Source organism: Podarcis vaucheri (genome assembly GCF_965113315.1).
Source record: "Podarcis vaucheri genome assembly, chromosome: 3".
NCBI lineage: Eukaryota > Metazoa > Chordata > Lepidosauria > Squamata > Lacertidae > Podarcis > Podarcis vaucheri.
This window is the reverse complement of record NC_138761.1, coordinates 7,329,061-7,342,850: the sequence shown is the minus strand read 5'-3', so window position 1 is coordinate 7,342,850 and position 13,790 is coordinate 7,329,061. Positions and strand designations below refer to the sequence as shown.

At 43.9% G+C, this 13,790-nt stretch overlaps 1 long non-coding RNA gene across 2 annotated transcripts in view; it reads right to left on the bottom strand.

Annotated features, from left to right (window-relative positions):
- Positions 1-218: 218 nt before the first annotated feature.
- Positions 219-13,790, bottom strand: part of LOC309529665 — a 65,098-nt gene continuing 51,526 nt past the window's right edge. The window contains exons 1-3 of one of the 2 annotated variants that reach the window (XR_014218272.1): positions 5,267-5,381; positions 2,370-2,483; positions 220-443 (exon numbers count right to left, since the gene is read on the bottom strand). This is a non-coding gene — a long non-coding RNA (uncharacterized lncRNA). Of the gene's footprint in view, positions 444-2,369; positions 2,484-5,266; positions 5,382-13,790 lie in introns of those variants that run through there. The other variant, XR_014218271.1, reaches the window with a different exon arrangement.

The following is a 13,790-nucleotide window of genomic DNA, read 5'->3' as shown; positions in this document are numbered from 1 at the left end:
CTGCTCCTGGGACTACTTGATGAGGACTTCAGTCAAGAGGGATCTTGAGCAGATAAGATGTTCTTTCATCAGAGTTGGGTCATATTTAGCAGTAGACACTTTTAAAAAAGAAAACAAAAAAAATACACATTCTATTTCAACTTTGTGAAATTATTTTGTGTTTATTCATCTGAGCATTCATCTGAGCATTTATTTCATTGTCTGCTTTCACACATGTGCAGATCTGCTCCACTTCCACAAGCAAAGATTGAGAAGAACTGGCAGAGGCATCGGATGTCTACAACCATGGAGGTGGGCTGCTCACGGGTATCCCTCGAGAGCACAGCACTGTGTATCGACGCCACAGTAACTCGGAAGATTCCGACCAGACGGACAGGGTTTGCTGAGATCCTCTTGGCAGAACCCTCCCAGTCTATTGCACTCGGGCATTGTTGGTGGTTTATCTGCATCAAAGAAACAAGAGAACTATTGTTGATGGCCCCAAAGTCAGATTCCTCACCTTCAGAAGATGCAAGAGGATCACAGAATTGTAGAGTTTGAAGGGCTCAAAATAACATCTAGTCCTACCCCAGACCCTCCAAGTGTCCCTATTTTTCAGGGATATCCCTGATTTAGAGAAACCATCCTGGTTTCTGATTTGATCCCAGAATATCCCACTTTTCCTTAGGTAAAGGGTAAAGGGACCCCTGACGATGTTAGGATATTTCCGTTCCACCTTAAAAGGGAGCAGGATGTTTGTGTCACAGCCTGCGTATTTCCTGTTCACAGGATGTTTATGTTTGCTATTGCTTTCGTTTCTCTCTCTGTCGAAGACACTGTCGCAGGCAGTCATGTCTTTCTTTGTTCTGATCAACGCTGAATAAAGGCTTGTAAATAATGCTCTCCTGAGTGCGACTTCTGGCTGTGCATTATCTGCTGATAAGAGAGTGCATGAGCCCTGGAATGTGGCATGGTATTTCCAGGAAACTCGTGTCACTAATAGCTTGTACTGCGTGACTGTGGGAGATCGATGGATCGTCCGGCAGCGAGCTTAGGGGCCATGATGGACTTTATCTCCCTGGCAGTATCCCAACAGACCATTAGGTCCAGTCGTGGACGACTCTGGGGTTGCAGTACTCATCTCGCTTTACTGGCCGAGGGAGACGGTGTACAGCTTCTGGGTTATGTGGCCAGCATGACTAAGCCATTTCTGGCAAACCAGAGCTGTGCACTGAAACGCCGTTTACCTTCCTGCCAGAGCGGTACCTATTTATCTACAGGAGCAGGGACTGAGCAATGGGAGCTCACTCCGTCGCGGGGATTCGAACTACAAACCTTCCAATCAGCAAGCCCTAGGCTCTGTGGTTTAACCCACAGCACCACCAGTGTCCCCCACTTTTCCTTGGAGAAATGTTGGAGGGTATGGAGTTATCTAGCACCAGAGCCATCTGACGATTTTATAACATTTAATGTTTTATTATGTTATTATATATATTTTGGAAGCTGCCGAGAGTGCTGGGCAACCCAATAAGATGTGTGGGGTATACATAGTTGAATTATCAAGATGGAATGGGACGTCCCTATTTTCATTGGAGAAATGTTGGAGGGTATGCTACCCTGAAATGCAGGAATCTGTAGCAGACAGGGAAGAAGGCGTGCAGGCCTAGTCCGCTGAAAAGAATTCTGGCAGGCAATGTGCCCTTTTGGTTTCAGATAGTACATAAGTAGACCAGTTAAAAAGCCCAGGACACCAATTTTCATGGCCCTCTAGTGGCTATGGTGGCTCATTTACCAGAATTAATGTATTTAGCATTAGCTCTGGAAGTGTGTACAGTGGAACCTCGGGTTGCGGATGTAAACCGTGACGAAGACACGTCCACAACCCACAGCGTTCGTAACCTGCAGGGCCGCGTCTGCGCACACACTTTATGCGATTTGGCGCTTCTGTGCATGTGTGAGCGGCAAAACCCGGAAGTAACCCTTTCCAGTACTTCTCGGTTTCCCATGGTCCCCAACCTGAAAACACGTAACCCGAAGCGTTTGTAACCCGAGGTACCACTGTACTCGATTCTGACGAAACAAAGCCTCATGCAGAAAAATACACATTAGAAGGCTCAGTTTGGTCACTTGATGCAGAACCTAGAAGTGCAACTTGAGAACTGAATCATACTTTGTACTACTAAGAATAGGGTTAGTATGCCCTGAGACAATTATCAGCTATTCTGATTTATAAAGTGATTGATCACTGTTTCCTTTAGCACAAGCCCTGCTTCTGCTTCCTCCAGTGAAGATCTAGAGCGTAGATCAGGAAATCAGAATGAAAAAGCAGGATTAAAAATGAACAAACATTCCCCCTTGTTAGCAAGGCCAACTCAATGTGTTTCACTGACTCTTGCAGCAGTTTCCATTAAAGCCACAGTTGGCTGGAATATTTCCATAGGGACATTTCAGAGTTAGTGGCTCCTGGCAATATCCTCCCTGTTCTTTGCAGCTTGTAAGTTGCCCTGTCAAAAGAGAGGGACATAAATTGTCATGATTTGAGAAGACTTCTTGTGCAAAAAAAAAAAGGACAGTAATTGGTTGACGTTTTGTTTTGAGCATTGAAAGAGCATTTTCAAGAATGAGACCCAGGCTAATGTAGTGGTTAATAATAATAATAATAATAATAATAATAATAATAATAATCAATTTTATTTATATCCCGCCCTCCCCAGCCGAAGCCGGGCTCAGGGCGGCTAACAACAATAAAACAGTACTAAAGTACAGCACAAACAACACTCTAAAATCATTCATTATAAAATTAATTAATTCAAGCCACTGGCAACCATTGGGCCAGAGCTTCGCGAAGATTGCCGAGGGAGGGAGTCAGGCTGTGCCCTGGCCAATGGCCTGGTGGAACAGCTCTGTCTTGCAGGCCCTGCGGAAAGATGTCAAGTCCTGCAGGGCTCTGGACTCTTGTGACAGAGTGTTCCACCAGATCGGAGCCACGGCCGAAAAAGCCCTGGCTCTAGTTAAGGCCAGCCTAACTTCTCTGTGGCCTGGGACCTTCAAGATGTTTTTATTTGAAGACCGTAAGTTTCTCTGTGGGGCATACCAGGAGAGGCGGTCCCGTAGGTACGAGGGTCCTAGGCCGTATAGGGCTTTAAAGGTTAAAACAAGCACTTTAAACCTGATCCTGTACTCCACCGGGAGCCAGTGGAGCTGGTATAGCACCAGGTGAATGTGATCTCGCAGCAAAGACCCCATAGGGGTCTCACTGCAGCATTCTGCACCCGCTGGAGTTTCTGGGTCAGTCTCAAGGGCAGCCCCATGTAGAGCGAGTTACAATAATCCAGTCTGGAGGTGACCGTCGCATTGATCACAGTGGCTAGGTCAGGGCAGGAGAGGTAAGGAGCTAACTGCTTAGCTTGGCGGAGATGGAAAAATGCCGCCTTTGTTGTAGCTGCAATCTGCGCCTCCATGGAAAGGGAGGTGTCGAAGATTACACCCAAACTCTTAACGGACGATGCTGGCACTAATTGCGCCCCCGCAAGAGATGGGAGTTGCCCCCCCCAATCCCATATCGCCCCGTCCCAGCCACAGGACCTCTGTCTTCGAAGGATTTAGCTTCAACCGGCTCCCACGTAACCATCCAGCCACAGCTTCCAAACATCTGGTCAGTGTGTCTGGGGCCGAGTCAGGATGGCCATCCATCAACAGATAGAGTTGGGTGTCATCAGCATACTGATGGCAACCCAGCCCAAAACTCCGGACAAGCTGGGCGAGGGGGTGCATAAAGATGTTGAAAAGCATCGGGGAGAGTATCACACCTTGAGGTACTGCACACACCAAGGAGTGGTTAGCATGTCAAACCAGGGCCTGGGTTCAAATCCTCACTCCCTGGGTGGCCTTGATCTACGTCACAGGGTTTCTTCAAGGAAGGGACTGGGCCCACCAAACTAAGTTCTGCAGCGGCCATGCGCACAAACCTTGGTGACGTCACGTGTCCTGGGGGCCCCTCCCCCGGACGTGGGGGGGCAAGGCAGCATGCCAAAACTGATTCTATATGATCTGTCCACAGGGGCATAGTCTCTCTGAAAGGGATATTTTCTGGAATCTCCTCTGTAGTATTTGTTATGTACTGAAGTTCTCACCCTGGGCCAGCAGGGGGATACTGTAGATAGTTATGCAAATGAAGGATCGAAAGTGACGTTCAGTGATTAGATAGTTTGTATGCAAATGAAGGATCGAAAGTGATGTTCAGTGATTGGATAGTTTTAGAAAGTTGCTACAGTTACGTTGTTCTGGAGCTCTATATAAGCAGGCTGATTGAGCTCTTCAGTTCAGTTCAGTTCTGGCCTTTGAATAAACAAGTGCTGTTTGAAGAATCGCTGTGTCGTCTGATATGTTTGCCCACAATTTAACAGTATTACTGATGGGAGCACATTCAGTCCCACTAGGATGTATGCCCTGCGTTGAGCTGGGTGAGTCAGGTGGCAGAGAAAAGCCAGACATCTCTCCCTCTCTGGCTTCTGCCTGCAGCCTGCATATTCTTCAGCTCACATCCAACTGTGCTGGCTACTGCCTTTCTCGCTACCAGCCAGGTGAGGAGGGGGAAAGGCCCACCCATTTGCCCCGGAGAACACCATCACTTCTTTGGTTATACTCATTGGGTCTTTAGGTGGCAACTATGGTGGTCATTCTCTCACAAAGAAGCTTGTCTGGCTAGTTCAACAATGAAATCCTCCATTAGATTTCTACCCTTGCTTATTCCAGCAATCAGAAAGGACTTGGGCATCATGCACACTAACCCCTCCAAACTCACAAAAATATATCAGTTATCTGAAGAAGCGTGCATGCACACGAAAGCTTATACCCAGAACAAACTTGGTGGGTCTCTAAGGTGCTACTGGACAATTTTTTAGTTTTTGATTTATTTATTTTGACAGCATCAGACCAACACGGCTACTTACCTGAACAATGTAAATGACCACGATGGAACCTGGAGTGCCGCCTCAGCATGTAGTCTGGACGTTGCTGCTTTCTCAAAAGTCATTTATTCAGATTCAGTTTTATTATGAAATGCTTTCCTTCTTCACCACCCCTATTTCGGCAGCCACACAGGATAGGAAGCTCACTTATACCCAGTCACACTAGTTCTGAATTGTGTACATTGAGAGGCAGCAGTTCTCCAGCTTTTCTGTCAGGGGGAAAACCCAGCACTTTGCGGAAACACCTGCAATTGAACCTGAGACCTTCTGCATTTGCAGCAGATGCTCCCCCACCTGAGCTTGAGCTGCTCTCTTACCTGCAACAACATGGAAGGGGATGAAGACCAGAGCAAAGCTCAGGTAAAGGAACCTCATGGCTGCAGTTTCCTCTGTGATCTCTGCCAAAGGGAAGGCGCTCCAAGGCAGAAGGAAGTGGAGTTTGGATGGAACAAGGTGGTTCTCTTTACTTAGAGTGTTGCTGTGCCAAAGAGCTGTTGAAACATACCTTTGGGGAAAGCTGCAAACAGGTATTTCCAGCAACTGTCAGCATCTGATCCCTCCAGGCCCTTGTCTCTTAACTCATCCTAGAGCATTTATTTATCTTTATATTTATTTACCCGCAGAACCAACTTTCTCATATGATCACAATCTGTCCTGCGCTCCAGGCCATGCTGTTTTATTTCCATAACAATTAACAGATTTTCTGTAATCTCATGATTACAACTTCACAGCACCTATGTAAATGGAAAGTGGAGTGTGAGTTAAGAGCTTTGCTGCAATGCAGTTTGATGCAAACTCTTGTGCTTGGACTGTTCAGTTCAACTGCAATCACAATACCTACCAAGAAAGAAACTTTTCAGTGTGCTTTTCTCCTGATCTGCACATTTTTAGATGCATTTTGCTTAATATGCTTGTTTTGGTGATGCCCAAGGTTATATGTACACTTTATCCATTATGCTGTCTTTTAAGAAAAACAAAATAGTAATTTTATTTCGTCATCCATAAGAAGATTTCACCATCACTGAAATATTGCCAAATCTGACCCTCAGTTCCAAGGCTCTGAATGGAAGGAAACCCCTAGCGCTCCACAATAATTGCCTGACAAAACATCTGGGAGACACCAAACTGTCAAAAGCTGCTCAATCAAGTCCTTATTCTGGTCATCCTTTCTTCCTAAGCAAAGAACATCCTCACAGCCTAACCCTTTCTTCATAAAAGAGGTTAGTGAAATATACTCGGAGTCAAGAGTGGATTTCATGCTCTTCAGCTCATATTGGTGAAGAGGAATCAAAGTTCCCCCAGAATGTCTGCTTTATATACATTATTTATACAATGGGCCCCACATGATTGGCTAATTCTGGGATTTACCTGTAGGCCAATCAGGTTGCGGATTCACTTCCACCTGGAGCTGGATTGGGTGGCTCCTGTGAACCAATCAGACTGCTGCATTCTGGATCCTATTGTTCTAGGACCAATCAGACTGCTGCATTTTGGATCCTATTCAACTCAGTACATAACAGTTAGTGTCATAACCAAATTGCTTTTCTTCTTATCATCTGCACTTATGCAATCAAGCAGACAAACCACATTTTTCTACATCTTAATGAATGGTCCTTGTTCACTTGTCTTGAGAAGCCTTGGTCCCAGGGGCAGTGCCCAAACAAACAATGTGATCTGTGATTAAAAACTTGTGAAAACAGGAGCTGCATTACCATGAGGCAAGGCTGGGTGGCCATATGTCGGGGATTCTTTGGGTTCTTTTTTAAATTTTCATTTATTTATTTATACTTTCCAAGTGTATACATTTCACTAATTGCAGGTTTTGGTGTCTTCGGGTGTCTTCCCGTGTAAGAGTCGGGGTGTCTGGGCGACGTTTCGACGGGGTCTCACTCGTCATCTTCAGGCTGGTGCTTTCGGCTTCTTGTTACTGGAACAGAGCAGAATCTGGTGTTTGAGTTCCTATAAATACTGTTGAGGGGTGTGGTGTATAGCCTCCAACGTTCTGGGCAGAGAGGAAGTTCCTAGATTAGTGTGCCTTTTCTTCTTTTGTTCCTTAATTGAGTGATATTCTGAATACCATTGGGTGGGTCATTAAGTTGGACTAGATGACCATTGAGATCCCTTCCATCTCTATAATTCTTAATGACCCACTTAATGACCCACCCAATGGTATTCAGAATATCACTCATGAAATCACTCAAGATATCCCTCAAGTAATTAAGGAACAAAAGAAGAAAAGGCACACTAATCTAGGAACTTCCTCTCTGCCCAGAACGTTGGAGGCTATACACCACACCCCTCAACAGTATTTATAGGAACTCAAACACCAGATTCTGCTCTGTTCCAGTAACAAGAAGCCGAAAGCACCAGCCTGAAGATGACGAGTGAGACCCCGTCGAAACGTCGCCCAGACACCCCGACTCTTACACGGGAAGACACCCGAAGACACCAAAACCTGCATTCCTGTACCCGTGAAAATCTACGAAAGCAAATATTTCACTAATTTTATACATTTCACTTATTTTATAATCCTTTTGACATTTTAAAACTAAAATTATTTTTAATATCTTCTGCATATCCAAATTATCTAAATTTGTTCATTTATTTCATCTTCTTTAAATATATACCCTGTGCTTTTTTCTGGGGGTACACAGGCATATGCATACACTTAACCATTTTGTAAATCTAAGTTTGGCCTCATTGAGGGGCAGTATTTCAATATGAGCAGGAAAATGAAAGTACCCCTAAACATATTTTTTTTAGAAAAAAAGCACTCCTTATACTCTTATAAAACTGCAGGCTTTTACAGTAATCCTGCCAATGCTTTTATCTCTTTATAATTTATCCGTAAATATTCAGTAAACCATTTCCATATTTTTATATATATATAAAATATTATCTTGATTTCTTATTCTTCCGGGATTCTTTAGTTGTGATTCCTGCTTTGCAGGGGGTTGGACTAGATGACCATTGAGATCCCTTCCATCTCTATAATTCTATGATTCCAAAGTGAGTTGTCCATCTTAGGCAGCAGGCACCGGGTACCATGACAGGCAATTGCAGAGGAGAAAGGAAGTCCTGGCTGTTTTCTGAGCAAATCTCAGCAAAATAACCAAGAGCTTCCATTCCTTGCAATGAGGTTTTTGCAGGATTTCCCAAGGAATTGTGTCGTTTGGCAGCTTACCTACCTCACAAGTGTTTAGTTCTTATCTCCATCATGGGCTTCCTAGGTGGTCTGGAGTACATCCTAAAAGAAGATGCATAAGAGCAATTGTGTCTCAGAACTATACAGTGGTACCTCGGGTTACAAACACCTCGGATTACAAACACTTCAGGTTACAGACTCCGCTAACCTGGAAGTAGTGCCTTGGGTTAAGAATTTTGCCCCAGGATGCGCTGGTGGCAACAGCGGAAGGCCCCATTAGCTAACGTGGTACCTCAGGTTAAGAACGGTTTCAGGTTAAGAACGGACCTCCGGAACGAATTATGTTCGTAACCAGAGGTACCACTGTACACTGATGATTCCAGAGGTTTGCAAAATGAAACATGGCTATTTGGATATCATGTGGCAGAACCCATGCATAAAGGATGCTTAATGGCAATATGGGCCATTTGACTGAAAAACTCTGATACGCAGAAAAGGGTTTGTCATTGGTTTTTCAGCTCTCCAGGGTATCTGATAGATGAGGGTTGCTCAGATGCCTCTTTTCCCCAGCTTGGGCTGGCAGCAGCCATGGCTTGCAGAGCCCAAGCTGCTCAAGTCTAAGCCACCCAAACCCAAGCCCAAGCCAAAATAAACCCCCAAAAGCCAATAAACAAAAACACCTGGACATTTCCTTTAAAATATAAATTCTCCCCCAGGGGTGGTCATGTTGCCCCCCCCCCCAAAGAGGACATGTGGCAACCCTATGTTGTATGAACATTAGGAACAGCCTATACTGGCATTGTAGCTATCCAGAGAATAGAAGTGAAGAACCGTCAGGCTTCAGGAAATCTGATTCCTCTCCCTCATGGCAGGCTGCAAGTAATGGAAAGACAAGACACTCTTACCAAGGTCTTTTATTCAATATAGACGTAGAAATGCCATCTCCTTGATCCGAGATATGGGAGAAGAAGCAATGGAGGAGGACTGGAAAAAATTTAAGGACTATTTGCAAAAGTATTATAAGTTATATGAACTTTAAGATGCCGCATGACTTGGAAGGTTAGCCCCAGCAACGAGAGTGGATTATATATGAAATTGGATAATATTTTTGAAAGAATCAAAGTTTAAATGGGTAAAAACGACAATATGCTATATTTTTAGAGTAAATGGAAAACAAGGGATTTAAACTTAAACTGTAATTGAAAGTATAAAGAAACAAACGAAACAAGGGTATAATTTGCTGATAATTTTATTGTTAAGAACGCACTATGCGGGAGATGTGGGGAAGTTCGATAGAAATTTGAAATAAGTTGTTGAAATGGTTTGATTTTCTTCTTTTTCTTCTTTTTATTTATCTTCTATGTTCTTTCTTTTTTCTGTTCTATCTGTAATTGGAAAAAATGTAATAAAAATTATTAAAAAAAAAAAAGATAATGGTGTTGCTCCGAGTAATCCCCTCCCCCCTTCCCTTCTCAGTCGTCAACAGCCTCAGCTCCCTCACGGTGTCTGCTTGGGGACAATTCCCTCTGGGTTCTCTGCTCTCCTACTTTCATTGCTGTGTGTTCTGGGAGAATGGGAGATCTGGAATGCTCTCCAGTGATAACAGGTCAGCCAGCTGTTCCTGCTCTGCTTCTCCCATTATTTCCCAGCTTTGCCCCTCCTCTATCTCTGATCTGGGACCCTCTGCAAAACCACCGCTGTAAATCTATGATGTCCTCCTCTTCTCGGGAAGGTTCAGGAGAAGGTATTTTCCTTTATATTGTATTAATTCTTTATCAAATCTAGATGTTTCCTTTGTAAGACCTTCCTTTTTATCTAAGTTCAATCTTTCATTTATCTGAATATATTGTGGCCAGTCTGTCAGGTGTCTTCTGATTTCTTCAAATTCTTTTAATTTGACGTTATCGTTAATTTCTTCTATTAATACTCTATATGTGGCCCAGTCTCCTTGCATATTTTTCTTTTTAACAGGCAGGGCTTCTGTTGGTGAAGTTCATAGGGGAATTTTTGGTTCTAATATTCCTTTATATTTTATCCAGATCTTGTATAACGATTTCCTTATAATATGATTTAAAAATCCCCTATGGACGCTCAGCTTTTCATAAATGACGCGTGCCACCCGTATTGGTTGTCAAAACCCTCCAGGTCTAGCACGTCTGTGTCTCTTAATCAAGTCTTTTATCCATACCAATCCAGCAGCAGCTTGGTACAGTTCTAATTCTGGTAGGGCAAAACCTCCCCTCTCCCTTTGATCTATAAGTATTTGATGTCTGATTCTTGGTTTTCTTCCATTCCCTATAAATCTGGCTATGTCTTTCCTCCAACTTTTTAAGCATTTCATTCATCCCAATATTGGAATGGTTTGGGACAGGAAAATTATTTTTGGTAGAATGTTCATTTTGACTACTGAGATCCTGCCCTATAGGGAGAGGTGAAGTTTAATTCCAAATTTCCATTTTTTTAATCTCATTCCAAGTTTTTGTGTAATTGACTTGATACAAATTAACACATTTTGTTGATATCCAAATTCCCAAGTATTTTACTTTGTTTTTAATCTCCAAGCCCGTGATTTTTTGTAAGTCCTTTATCTCCTCAGATCTCATATTTTTAACTAATAAATTAGTTTTTTTGAAGTTTATTTTGAATCCTGCCAACCTTCCAAATTTGTTAATTGTTTCTATAGCTGTTGGAATACTTTGTTGAGGATTCTCAGTTGTTATTATTAGGTCATCCGCAAATGCTCTGATTTTGTATGACTTTGCTCTTATCCTAACTCCTTTTATTTCTTCGTTTTTTTCTAAGAGTTTGTAATAGTGTTTCCAACACCAATATGAATAAAAGGGATGAAAGGGGACATCCTTGCAGGTTCCATTACTGCCACAGTGGCCCAATGTCATTTTTCCATAGATACAGTTTGTAGTTGGGGGATATCAAGATCCTCTAAGTGTGTTACAGAATATTTGCCCTGTGTAAAAGAGAGGGAAATAAATTATTAACAGAAGGGGTTGCCAACTTTTCCCTAACTAGAACCCTGCTTATTCTTATTCTTATTCTTATTCTTATTCTTATTCTTATTCTTGTTCTTGTTCTCTTACTCTTATTCTTATTCTTATTATATTACTGCTCCTGGGATCTGATCTGAACAGCTCCCAAGGCTAAATTTACAGGTTGTTTATGGAAGGGGAGAAAAATTAGCAGATAAAGTACTCAAAGAACCCACATAGTTGGCCTCTATTTCATCCTTCATCCCATTTTTCTGAAGGTTCCCCTTTGCTTTCAAAACCTGTCAGTTAGAATTACAGCTGTTTCAAGCCTCAGAAATAATTTCCCATTTGTGTCCTCCCCTGATATTCACAAGGGTTTCCCACCCACAAAATTACAAACTGGTGCAAAAATGTGGTGGACAGATCTCAATGCTGAAGTCACGAGAAACCAAAATAGATGTATTGGTCTGAGCTACAAAGCAGTTTCCCAGATTTCTGGCAGGGATTGAACCTGAGACCTTCTGCATGCACTACAGCCCCCCACTCCCTGAGTTGGAGCTTCCCTCTTACATGCAACAATGTGGAAGAGGATGCAGACCAGAGCAAAGCTCAGGAAAAGGAACCTCATGGCTGCAGTTTCCCCTGAGATCTTTGCCAAAGGGAAGGCACTCTAAGGCAGAAGGAAGTTGGATGAAGCAAGGAGGTTCTCTTTACTTAGAGTGTTGACGTGCCAAAAAGATGCTGAAACACACATTTGCGCGCCTGAGGGGGAAATGCTGCAAACAGGCATTTCCTGCAACTGTCAGCATCTGAACCCTCCAGGCTCCTTTTCTCTTAACTCATCCTAGGCAATTTATTTGTCTTGGACACCATCCCAAGATTTACCTGCAGGATAACCTTTTTCAAGTCAACAAGTCCCTGTGTGGAAAGGCACGTCATCTACTGTATCCCAGCAATAACAAGTCCTTCAGCAGAAACACACCACAACTCCTCCTTCCCAGCAAAGCCACTTCCGGGCCTGCCGCAGCAGGTGGGGTTGCGGGCATCACGCCCTTCCCCACGTGAGCGGGGGATCCCGTCCAGCCACGCCTCCCGGACAGCCAATCGGCTGGCTGGAGGGGCGTGGCTTGCCCTATTTAGGGCCGGAGCGGAGGGGGCTCGCCCTCTCTTCTCTGGCTAGCCCCACGTTTTTGATCATGTCTGCAGGATCGTTTTTGCCCCTTTGCTTTGCCTTGCCGCTTTGCCTTTGGCATTTTCCCGCTGCTTGGTCTTTCTTCCCGCTGTGCTTCAAGGGAGTATTTCGGTGATCAGCTGGCTGGCGGGACGGCATTTTTTCAATCAGCTGACTGGCGGGACTGCATTTTTCGCCTGGTTACCCAGGCGCCTTTCTGGTGTGTTTTGGACAAGACGTGAGTGCGCTACTGCGATCAGCTGACTGGTGGGATTGCAGCCATCACCCAGCCGTATTCCCGTTTCTGCTACCGACAGCGCGCACGCACCCTTCCGTCCCGCCTCCACATCGTGCAGCTGGCTTCCCACACCCGCTGCCACAGGGTTGCCCAACCTTCGGGTTGCCCAGCCGCCAGCCTTCGCTAATTCACCGAGGATACCCACCCCCTTACTTCTGCAGGACTGCGCTCCCGTCGGATCAGGTTTGCTAAGAGCGATGGGGGGGATTGCGCTGATCCTGGGGCGGGAGGCTTGGAGCGCCAGCGGGAAGAGGGTGGCAGTTTAGCTCACGGTTTCAGCTCGTAATTTTAACTCAGACTGCCCTTTGCCAGCAATATTCCTTGGCGGGGGGGTTAGAATCACTAGCCTCACGCAGCGCTCCCCCATTCAGTTGAGGTTTAAGTAATAGCGCTTGCCTTGCTTGGAGTTGCCTCGTTTCCATTCAACAGCAGTCGGCACGTTGCCTAGCGACCAGCTTCTCCCAGTCGCCATTTTATTTGGACCACGTGACTTCCGTTGCGGCCGCCATCTTAGGTTAGGCAGTCACCCGTGGGAAAGCTTCCTTTGTTAGCCTTTAATAAATTGCTTACAGTGCCTATAATTTACCACATTTTTAAAACTTTTATAGGGATTTAATCAAAGGGCTTCGATAAAACAAATTGTCAGGTGATTACCTCGCAAGTGATCTTATCTCCCCGTTGTATTTAAATAAATTCTAATTTGATTCGGAAGTAAATTTAAAGGGAGATTTAAGGAGCAGTTTAGATCTGCAAGGTGCTGCATAAGGCAACTCAGCCTGCACTGCTTTCCTGCTTTATTACTTTATATTACCTTGCTGGTATTATTTTAAGTTGTTATATTTTACTTTGCTTTACTTTGATTGATCTTACTTTGATTTAATTTTCTTTGCTAATAATTATTTACTGCTTTACTGCTGGACAAGTGATCTTGCCTCTCTGTCGCATTTAAAAGTGTAATTTAAATTTGCAAAGTGCTGCATAAGGCAATTCAACCAGTACTGCTTTACCGCTTTATTACTTTGTATTACTTTGTTGATATTCTTTACCTTGCTTTATTTTACTTTGTTGCTGCTGCATTTCAATAAATCCGAATTTGGTTCTGAGGTAAATTTAAAGAGTGAATTGAGGAGCAATAGAAATAGCAGCCTAATTTATTTCATTTAGTTGGAACATTAAATTCATTTGGTTGACTAAGTGAGAGGGCAAATCTATTGCCGCCGGATTCTGATTGTATATCAATTTA